The following is a 10173-nucleotide window of genomic DNA, read 5'->3' as shown; positions in this document are numbered from 1 at the left end:
CGCAACCAACGCGATAAAGGGGTTGCCAAACTCTTCACGATCACTTACGAGAGTGAGATATGATAGAGATGATAAGATAATATTTTTGATATTTTTATAATAAAGATTAAAAGTAAAGATTGTAAAATAAAAGATAATAGAAATAGCTTGTTGACGGAAGATTAATATAATGGAGAATAGACCCGGGGGCCATAGGTTTCACTAGTGGCTTCTATCAAGATAGCATAAGTATTATGGTGGGTGAACAGATTACTGTCGAGCAATTTATCCCTATAATAATAAAGCACAAATTGAGTTTGTCGGGTTCACCGTCGCGGCGCTTTTTCAAAAAAGTCGTTCAGTTTTCTGGTAATTAAACCCACTGTCCCATGCCCGCTTCCGGTACCTAAAATCGTTTCGTTCAGAGTCTCTCCTATGGTAAGAAACAACTCGCATTGGTGTTATGTTACTAGGCCAGGACTCTGATGGGTCAAACAGCCCAACAACAACTAAGGAAAAAAGTTTGGGCCAGGACTCTTCTTCAACCCGTCCTCTTCTTCAACCCATCCTCTGGACTCGAGGAATCCTCCTCCGCCCTCCTCCTCGCGTGAACCAGCTGATCTGCCAAGATCATGGTAGCACCTATGGCGAGTGCGGCGCGGAGCTCGCTCAAGGTCGATGCGCCCCGTGGTGTTGGCATTCGAGGCGGGTTGGCCCGAGCTGGGTCGATCTGACCGCCGCCGCCAGTCATGTTTCTTGATCCCGTGGACGACCTCAACCATAACAAGCAGGATAGCTGCAATGAATTGTGGACGGGAGCAGCAGCGTCCTATGGGCGGGCGCCGGCGACGTTCTTCGCCTCATGGACGTGCTCCGCGTGGATACCGACAAGGACGTCTACATCTCCCTCCCCAGGGGTTCTATCGACGCTGCTAGGTCGCCGGCATCACCGCTGGATGCGCCACATCTAGCCTTTCCCTACTTGCTAGCCAATGGACTGCTGCTCTCCTAGACGAGCTACGGCGGCCGCCCACAGGGTGTTTGACGAAATTCCCATCAAGGATGGCATCACTTGGGAGACCATAGAGTCCAATAGAGGTTTCCACAGTGAAGCAGTAAGGCTTTTGACCTGCATGTGTCACGAATCACAGGGACTCGCTGGTGGTCTGCTCGGCCATGCCATTGTCCATGTTCTTGGCTGAGCAAACCAAGGAACTTTAGTGAACTGTTGCAGGCAAAGGAAGTTGGTGCTGCTGGCAGAGAAATATTAGGATTAGTATAGCATGATTATCGTAGTTTCCTTGATTTGTTTTGGTCTAGATTAGTACATCAATGCACTGATATTTCTTTTGTGGTGCAGGCGCTTCAAGATAACAAGGACAGCAGGCTTCGCGACAACTCATTCGTCTACGATGTCCTCACCAAATCTGAAATTATTTGGCTCCTAAATTCTAATCCATGTGAGCAAGCCGCCCCTTCTTCTTCCCCCACCAATGGCCGCTTCCAAATCAGGTTGAAAGTCCAGGTCACTCCCCAAATATTAGGTAGAGATATGTTCTGCTAGATGTGTCCAAATCACTCTATTATTCCAGTACATTAATCATTCTTTTTGAGTGTTTAAGTGAACAATATCTAATATTTGACTCTCAGTTAAGTTTGGTCTTCTTTGGGTAATTTATACAGCATAGCGCCTGTAAGAGTTGGCTGCAGATCCACTATTTCCCTCTCTGTTTTTACTGCAATATAATGCATATACCTAGAGCTAGCATCTCAGGGACCACAAATTCAGCATCTGCTCCTATAACTTCCATGTCAGTGCAAATGTTATTATGATTATGTTTCAGCAATAATAACCTCATGTACTATTTGAAAGTTCATTGCAGGTTGTTATTGTTCCTTTATTTGCATTGAATCGAGGTTGTGAAACATGCTAAATCTAGTAGAGAAGATAAAGTTATTGCCTGGTACCAAGGACGGATGTGCACTCCTTTACTGCTGTTTTTTCCATTTGAGTGGAAACACTAGGTAAGAGGAAAGTTTGGTAAATCTAACTCGAACCGTTTGCCAAGTACCAAGTCTACCTCCCGCTCACCCGGCTCTTCTAGAGGAAGAAATTAAGTTGCACGAGGTTGAATTCCGCAGGCTTATGGCTGATCGTCATGCTCTAGCCGAGGAACGAATGGAGTTACCAAGAAATAGAGGAGGAAGTCCATCACCTGAACATGATCATTGCAAAGATTAATGACAAGAATGGAGCTTATATCACTATATCAGCGAGCTCGTTGACAAGAGAAGGAAGGTTGAAGCTGAACTTAGATCAAATGAGCCTTTGAGACATGAGGTTGTGCATTTTTGTGCTGAAATTGAGAATCTCCTTGTTGTTAGGAAAGAACCTTCTACAAAGGTTGCATCACTCATCAATGAGATTAGTAGGGAGAGATCAAATAGATAACAAGAACTTACACATGCAAGGTACACACCACGACACACGGTCTCTTTTGTTGGACCAGACTCTCAAGTATCCTAGTAAATCAGTTGCGGAATGGAAAGTTGATTATCATTGGTTTGTATTTCGCAAGAATGCATGTGAATTATAGCATCTAGAAGTGGAATTTCGAGTTGGTGGAACAAGGTAAAGTAATGTAAAAGAGTAGGATTTTGACGGCGCAAGAAATTCAACAACTGCAGGCCAAATTAGCTAATTTTGATGGCAGGCTAGGGGGCACAAGTATGCTATTCGGATCAACTATAGCGTTTGTAAATTCAGTTATCATTTCTACATGTATTTTCCTTTCTTTACTATAATGTCTTGCCTGGATTTGACGTTGTACATGCACAATATGGTGCGGTTTCAGCAATCCTGATTTAGGAATCTGGCATGTCTCAACACTTTACATGGTTCTCTATGAAACAAGACAGATCATTTGGTTTGTTACCGCTAATGGACATGCCCACTACTCTTAGCCTAATACAATATTGATGCATCTAATATTGGTAGGTAAAGTTGGCAGATGACAACACACATGTCAATGGATAAGCAATAGGCATTCATCATCCATCCAGGTTTGCAAACCCATCTTATACTAATCCCTTTCTCGGTATTTAATAGTTGGAAAACCTTTCATTCGTACTATCTGTTTTAGTTTAGTACTATTCTTTTTTATATATAAATGGAGATTGTCGATGTCCTGTCTTTTGCTTGATGGTGTTTCAGTTAAAGAAGGGACATGGTAATCTATCTAAGAACAATGCCACAATATTAATCAAGGACTCAAAGATATGCAACTGAATTCATTGATAGATTTAGCTACCATCATATTTTGTGTTTGTTTGGGTTATGCTGCAAAGAGTTGCTTTACACGGCCCAAACTTTTGCTAGCATAGAAGCATGTCAGAATTTGGCTTGGCGTTGTAATAATTTTTCAGTTTGATATTTATCAACTTGGATGTGTTGTTTTTTTCCCGAAGGATCCAGGATACCTGTTCTCCCGTTGCGACGCACGGGCATTTTTGCTATTGATAGAAAAGCGAATAATTATGAGAATATCTAGGTATGATCATGTATATATGCATCACATCCGTGACAAGTAGACCGACTCCTTCCTGCATCTACTACTATTACTCCACACATCGACCGCTATCCAGCATGCATCTAGAGTATTAAGTTCATAAGAACAGAGTAACGCATTAGGTAAGATGACATGATGTAGAGGGATAAACTCAAGCAATATGATATAAACCCCATCTTTTTGTCCTCGATGGCAACAATACAATATGTGTAGTTTCCCTTTCTGTCACTGATGTCTACTACACAACCTTCTTCTTGTAGACGTTGTTGGGCCTCCAAGTGCAAAGGTTTGTAGGACAGTAGCCAATTTCCCTCAAGTGGATGACCTAAGGTTTATCAATCCGTGGGAGGTGTAGGATGAAGATGGTCTCTCTGAAGCAACCCTGCAACCAAATAACAAAGAGTCTCTTGTGTCCCCAACACACCCAATACAATGGTAAATTATATAGATGCACTAGTTCGGCGAAGAGATGGTGATACAAGTGCAATATGGATGGTAGATAAAGGTTTTTGTAACCTGAAAATATAAAAACAGTAAGGTAACTAATGATAAAAATGAACGTAAATGATATTGCAATGAGTTGAAACAAGGCCTAGGGTTCATACTTTCACTAGTGCAAGTTCTCTCAACAATAATAACATAATTGGATCATATAACTATCCCTCAACATGCAACAAAGAGTCACTCCAAAGTCACTAATAGCAGAGAACAAACGAAGAGATTATGGTAGGGCATGAAACCACCTCAAAGTTATCCTTTCTGATCGATCTATTCAAGAGTTCATAGTAAAATAACACAAAGCTATTCTTTCCGTTTAATCTATCATAGAGTTCGTACTAGAATAACACCTTAAGACACAAATCAACCAAAACCCTAATGTCACCTAGATACTCCAATGTCACGTCAAGTATCCATGGGTATGATTATACGATATGCATCACAAAATTTCAGATTCATCTATTCAACCAACACAAAGAACTTCAAAGAGTGCCCCAAAGTTTCTACCGGAGAGTCAAGACGAAAACGTGTGCCAACCCCTATGCATAAGTTCATGAAGTCGCGAAACTCGCAAGTCGATCACCAAAACATACATCAAGTGATTCACGTGATATCCCATTGTCACCACAGATAAACACATGCAAGACATACATCAAGTGTTCTCAAATCCTTAAAGACTCAATCCGATAAGATAACTTCAAAGAGAAAACTCAATTCATCACAAGAGAGTAGAGGGGGGGGGGGACATCATAAGATCCAACCATAATAGCAAAGCTCGCGATACATCAAGATCGTACCACCTCAAGAATAAGAGAGAGAGGGAGAGATCAAACACATAGCTACTAGTACATACTTTCAGCCCTGAGGGTGAACTACTCCCTCCTCGTCATGGAGAGCGCCGGGATGATGAAGATTGCCACCGGAGAGGGATTCCCCCCCCCCTCCGGCAGGGTGCCGAAAGGGTCTAGGTTGATTTTCGGTGGCTACGGAGGCTTCCGGCGGCGGAACTCCCGATCTATTCTGCTCCTCGATGTTTTTAGGGTATATGGACATATATAGGCGAATGAAGTCGGTCAGGGGAGCCATGAGGGGCTCACGAGGGTGGGGGCGCGCCTCACTGCCTCGTGGCCACCTCGAAGCTTCCCTGGCGTCTACTCCAAGTCTCCTGGATTGCTTCCGTTCCAAAAAATAACTCTCCCAAAGGTTTCATTCTGTTTGGACTCCGTTTGATATTCCTTTTCTTCGAAACACTGAAATAGGCAAGAAAACAACAATTTGGGCTGGGCCTCTAGTTAATAGGTTAGTCCCAAAAATAGTATAAAAGTGTATAATAAAGCCCATAAACATCCAAAACGGGTAATATAATAGCATGGAACAATCAAAAATTATAGATACCTTGGAGATGTATCAGCATTCCCAATCTTAATTCCTGCTCGTCCTCGAGTAGGTAATGATAAAAACAGAATTTTTGATGTGGAACGCTACCTAACATATTTATCAATGTAATTTACTTTATTGTGGCAAGAATATTCAGATCCATAAGATTCAAGACAAAAGTTTAATATTGACATAAAAATAATAATACTTCAAGCATACTAACTAAGCAATTATGTCTTCTCAAAATAACATGGCCAAAGGAAGCTATCCCTAGAAAATCATATAGTCTGGCTAGGCTCTATCTTCGTCACAAAAAATATTTAAATCATGCACAACCCCGATGACAAGCCAAGCAATTGTTTCATACTTTTGATGTTCTCAAACTTTTTCAATCTTCACGCAATACATGAGCGTGAGCCATGGATATAGCACTATAGGTGGAATAGAATGGTGATTGTGGAGAAGACAAAAAGAAGATAGTCTCACGTCAACTAGGCGTATCAACGGGCTATGGAGATGTCCATCAATAGATATCAATGTGAGTGAGTAGAGATTGCCATGCAACGGATGCACTAGAGCTATAGGTTAGTCCCAAAAATAGTATACAAGTGTATAATAAAGCACATAAACATCCAAACGGGTAATATAATAGCATGGAACAATAAAAAATTATAGATACGTTGGAGACATATTAGTCACTGGGATCGAGCACCGCAAGATTGAATCCAAAGCTAAGCACTTCTCCCATTGCAAGAAAGATCAATCTAGTAGGCCAAACCAAACTGATAATTCGAAGAGACTTGCAAATATAACCAATCATACATAAAAGATTTCAGAGAAGAATCAAATATTGTTCATAGATAGACTTGATCATAAACCCACAATTCATCGGATCTCGACAAACATACCGCAAAAAGAGTTACATCGAATAGATCTCCAAGAAGATCGAGGAGAACTTTGTATTGAGATCCAAAGAGAGAGAAGAAGCCATCTAGCTAATAGCTATGGACCCAAAGGTCTGAAGTAAAATACTCACACATCATCGGAGGGGCCATGGAGTTGATGTAGAGGCCCTCCGTGATCGATGCCCCCTCCGACGGAGCTCCAAAAAAGGCCCCAAGATGGGATCTCTTGGGTACACAAGGTTGCGGCAGTGGAAATAGGGTTTTGTGGTGCTCCTGGATGTTTTCAGGGTATATGAGTATATATAGGAGGAAGAAGTAGGTCGGTTGAGCCACAAGGGGGAGGGCGCGCCCCCTACCTCATGGCCTCCTCGGTTGTTTCTTGACGTCCACTCCAAGTCCTCTGGATCACGTTTGTTCCAAAAATCACGCTCCCGAAGGTTTCATTCCGTTTGGACTCCGTTTGATATTCCTTTTCTGTGAAACACTAAAATAGGAAAAAAAACAGCAATTTGCACTGGGCCTTGGGTTAATAGGTTAGTCCTAAAAATAATACAAAAGTGTATAATAAAGCCCATTAAACATCCAAAACAGAATATATAATAGCATGGAACAATAAAAAATTATAGATATGTTGGAGACGTATCACCAAGCCACAAGCTTGGGGATGCTATGCTTGATGAGAATGACATGTTTGAGAACTTATTTGCTACAATAAATGTTTGTCCCAAGCTTGGGGATGCTATGTTTAATGAAGATGATCTTTTTAGCCCCCCTACTTTGAATGATCAAATTTGCTATGATGATTGCATGCCTCCTATCTATGATGAGAACAAAGTTGCTACTTATGATGATTCTTGTGATGATACTTATGTTATAAAAAGTAGTGATAATTATTGTCATAATTTTGAATATCCTTTTACTGAACATTACTCTTTTAATGTGGATTTTTTTAGTATTCGAGTTTCATATGATACTCCCACTATTGTGAATGAGAATAAAATTGCTTACATGAAGAGTAGTAAATTTTCTATGCTTTTGGATCATGAAAAGAATGCTTTATGTGAGGGTTATATTGATGAATCTATTCATGATGCTACTAAAAATTATTATGAGAGAGGAACTTATGATGCATGATGTTCTTATTATGTTTCAATCATTATCTTTTGTGCGAGCATCATTGAACTCATCATGCCTAGCTAAAAGGCATTAAAGAAAAGCGCTTGTTGGGAGACAACCCAACACTTTTACTTACTGTTTTGGTGTGTTCACATAATATGCTATTGTAGTAATCATGTTTTATAGCTTTTGTTTTAATAAAGTGCCAAGTAAGACCTTTGGGATGGTCTATGGTGATAGTTGATTTGATCTTGCTGAAAAACAGAAACTTTTACGCTCAGAAAAATAATTTTATTTTTAACATAAGCGTTATAAAATACTGATTCTTTTTGCAGAAGATTAATAGACAAATTTCACAGGTTTTCCTATTTTTCAGAATTTTTGGAGTAGCAGAAGTACAGTTAGAGTACATATTACTACAGACTGTTCTGTTTTTGACAGATTCTGTTTTCAATGCATAGTTTGCTTGTTTTCTAGTTTATGTGGCTTATATTGCTCAATATAAATTGTGGAAATGATAAGGTATAGTAGGCATTGTGTGAGAACAATTATGAATCTTGTCTTTGACAGTACCAAAGTGAATGGTTTGCTCTTTATCATATTAACCTATCTCACGAAGTTCCGTTAAGTTTTGTGTGATTGAAGTTTTCAAGTTTTGGGTGAGGTATCGATATGAGGAGAATAAGGAGTGAGAAGACCCTAATCTTGGGGATTCTCAAGGCACCTTCAAGGTAATATTCAAGTAAGATCCAAGCAACTAAGCTTGGGGATGCCCCAGAAGGCATCCCCTCTTTCGTCACATGATATGTGTTTTGCTTGGAGCATCATTTATGTTATTCGTATTTTCTTGCTGTTATTAGAATAATATTTTCCATCTTTTATTTCAATAAAAATGTCAATTATAGCCTTTGTCATGCTTATTTTGCAAGTCTATGTGTTGTTGTTCCAAAACAGAAAGTTTATCGATGTTGCAAAAATTCCCGAGAAAAGTAAGAATGTGATAAAATGTTGAAACTTTTTGCACAATAAGCTCTGATAAATTTTCTACAGTGTGGTAAATTTCCATAATTTTTGGAGTTAAATAAGTATTGATACTCTTCAATTCTTTACAGACTGTACTGTTTTGGTAGATTGCTGTTATGTTTGCATTGTTTGCATATGTTTGCTTGTTTAATGATTCTTTTTGAGGATAGGAGTATTAAATATGAAGAGGCATTTAGTATGCAGTGTTGAATAATAATTTTAGTTATTTGCTACAGTAGAGAATGATAAGGTTTTTGCATTGGTTTATACTAATTTATCTCATGAGTTCTTGTTGAGTTTTGTGTGGATGAAGCTTTTAAGATTTAGGAAAACCGTGATATGAGAGGAATTAAGAAGACACAAAAGATCAAGCTTGGGGATTCCCAAGGCACCCCAGGATAATATTTCAAGAAGTCTCAAGCATCTAAGCTTGCGGATGCCTCGGTAAGCATCCCACATTTCTTCTTCAACAATTATCGGTTTCTATCGGTTGAGCCTAAGTTTTTGCTTCTTCACATGATGTGCGCTATTCTTGGAATGTTATTTGTTTTGCTTTGCTTGCTGTTTTAATAAACTACTTAGATCTAAAAGTTTTTTAAATAAGAGAGAGTCCTCAGATAGCTACCCATTTACTTAACTACTCGTTTGATCTTCACTTATATCTTTGTGGAGTAGTTAGTCATTTACTCTTGTGCTTCACTTATATCCTATGATTAAATTGTTGAATGAATTGAATATCATGAAGTTGAAATTATATTTTCATATCATAACTAGTGGTACCTTCACATTGGGTTTAGAAAGTGAAATCTTTTGAAGCTTGACAATCACAATATTGGTCATACAAGCAATTCCAGAATGATTACTATAAGTAAGAGAACTTTCACATGCAAATACACTATCTTGGAAATCTTTTGTGATTGTGAGCCCCCATCAAAATATTATATGCCAATATTGTTGACGTTGGACAAGGAAGACAACGTAATGGTTTATGTTTGTTCATATTCACATAGAAGTTATATTGTCATAGATCCTTCAACATGTGGTGCTTGCCCCCCCCCCCCATCCTTGCTAGCCAAAAATTCGGCACCAAGTAGAGATACTACTTGTGCATCCAAAAACCCTTAAACCCAAATTTTATTTTCAAGAGTCCACCATACCTACCTAAGGATTGAGCAAGATCCTTCAAGTAAGTTGTCACTACAAAAAAAGACACATCCGTGACATTCTGGGCCGAACGAATTTTTTTTCTGTCATACATATGACACTTCTATGACGATAATTATGACAAAACCCGGTATCATCATAGATGTGGTGGGCTCCTACTTCTATGACAAAAAATCATGACAGAAAATGGGCTTTTCGTCCTGGGCGGGCCAGAGACGCAGCTGCATGACATTCTTTGGGCTATCCATGACGGAAAAAACCATGGTAGAAGCGAGGGGGAGGAAAATTTCGGGGAGTTTCCGATTACGGTGGGAGGTCGGGGGCCGAGCAATGCACGTTTCTCTTGTACACGTACGCGCGTGTGTGCGAGGCGTTGGATCTAACTGAACTCGAGCGAGGCGTTGGGCTCTAACTGAACCCGAGCGATTGCACTGCAGGCTACGCGTTACTAAACCCGAGCGATCGATCGATGGGTGTTAACTGAAACCGATCGAGCGATTCCTTCGCTACTGCTGCTAACTGAAGCCGATCGATGCTGCCTC

General features: G+C 39.9%; 1 long non-coding RNA gene across 1 annotated transcript; it reads left to right on the top strand.

The window, feature by feature from the left end:
- The first annotated feature begins 489 nt into the window (after positions 1-489).
- Positions 490-3381, top strand: LOC119285327. The gene is made up of 3 exons (XR_005139456.1): positions 490-1523; positions 1863-2004; positions 2122-3381. It is a non-coding gene; the product is annotated as an uncharacterized LOC119285327 (long non-coding RNA).
- The last annotated feature ends 6792 nt before the right edge of the window (positions 3382-10173 follow it).

Source organism: Triticum dicoccoides, chromosome 4A, assembly GCF_002162155.2.
Source record: "Triticum dicoccoides isolate Atlit2015 ecotype Zavitan chromosome 4A, WEW_v2.0, whole genome shotgun sequence".
NCBI classification, from domain to species: Eukaryota; Viridiplantae; Streptophyta; class Magnoliopsida; order Poales; family Poaceae; genus Triticum; species Triticum dicoccoides.
This window is presented reverse-complemented; position numbering and strand designations above follow the sequence as displayed.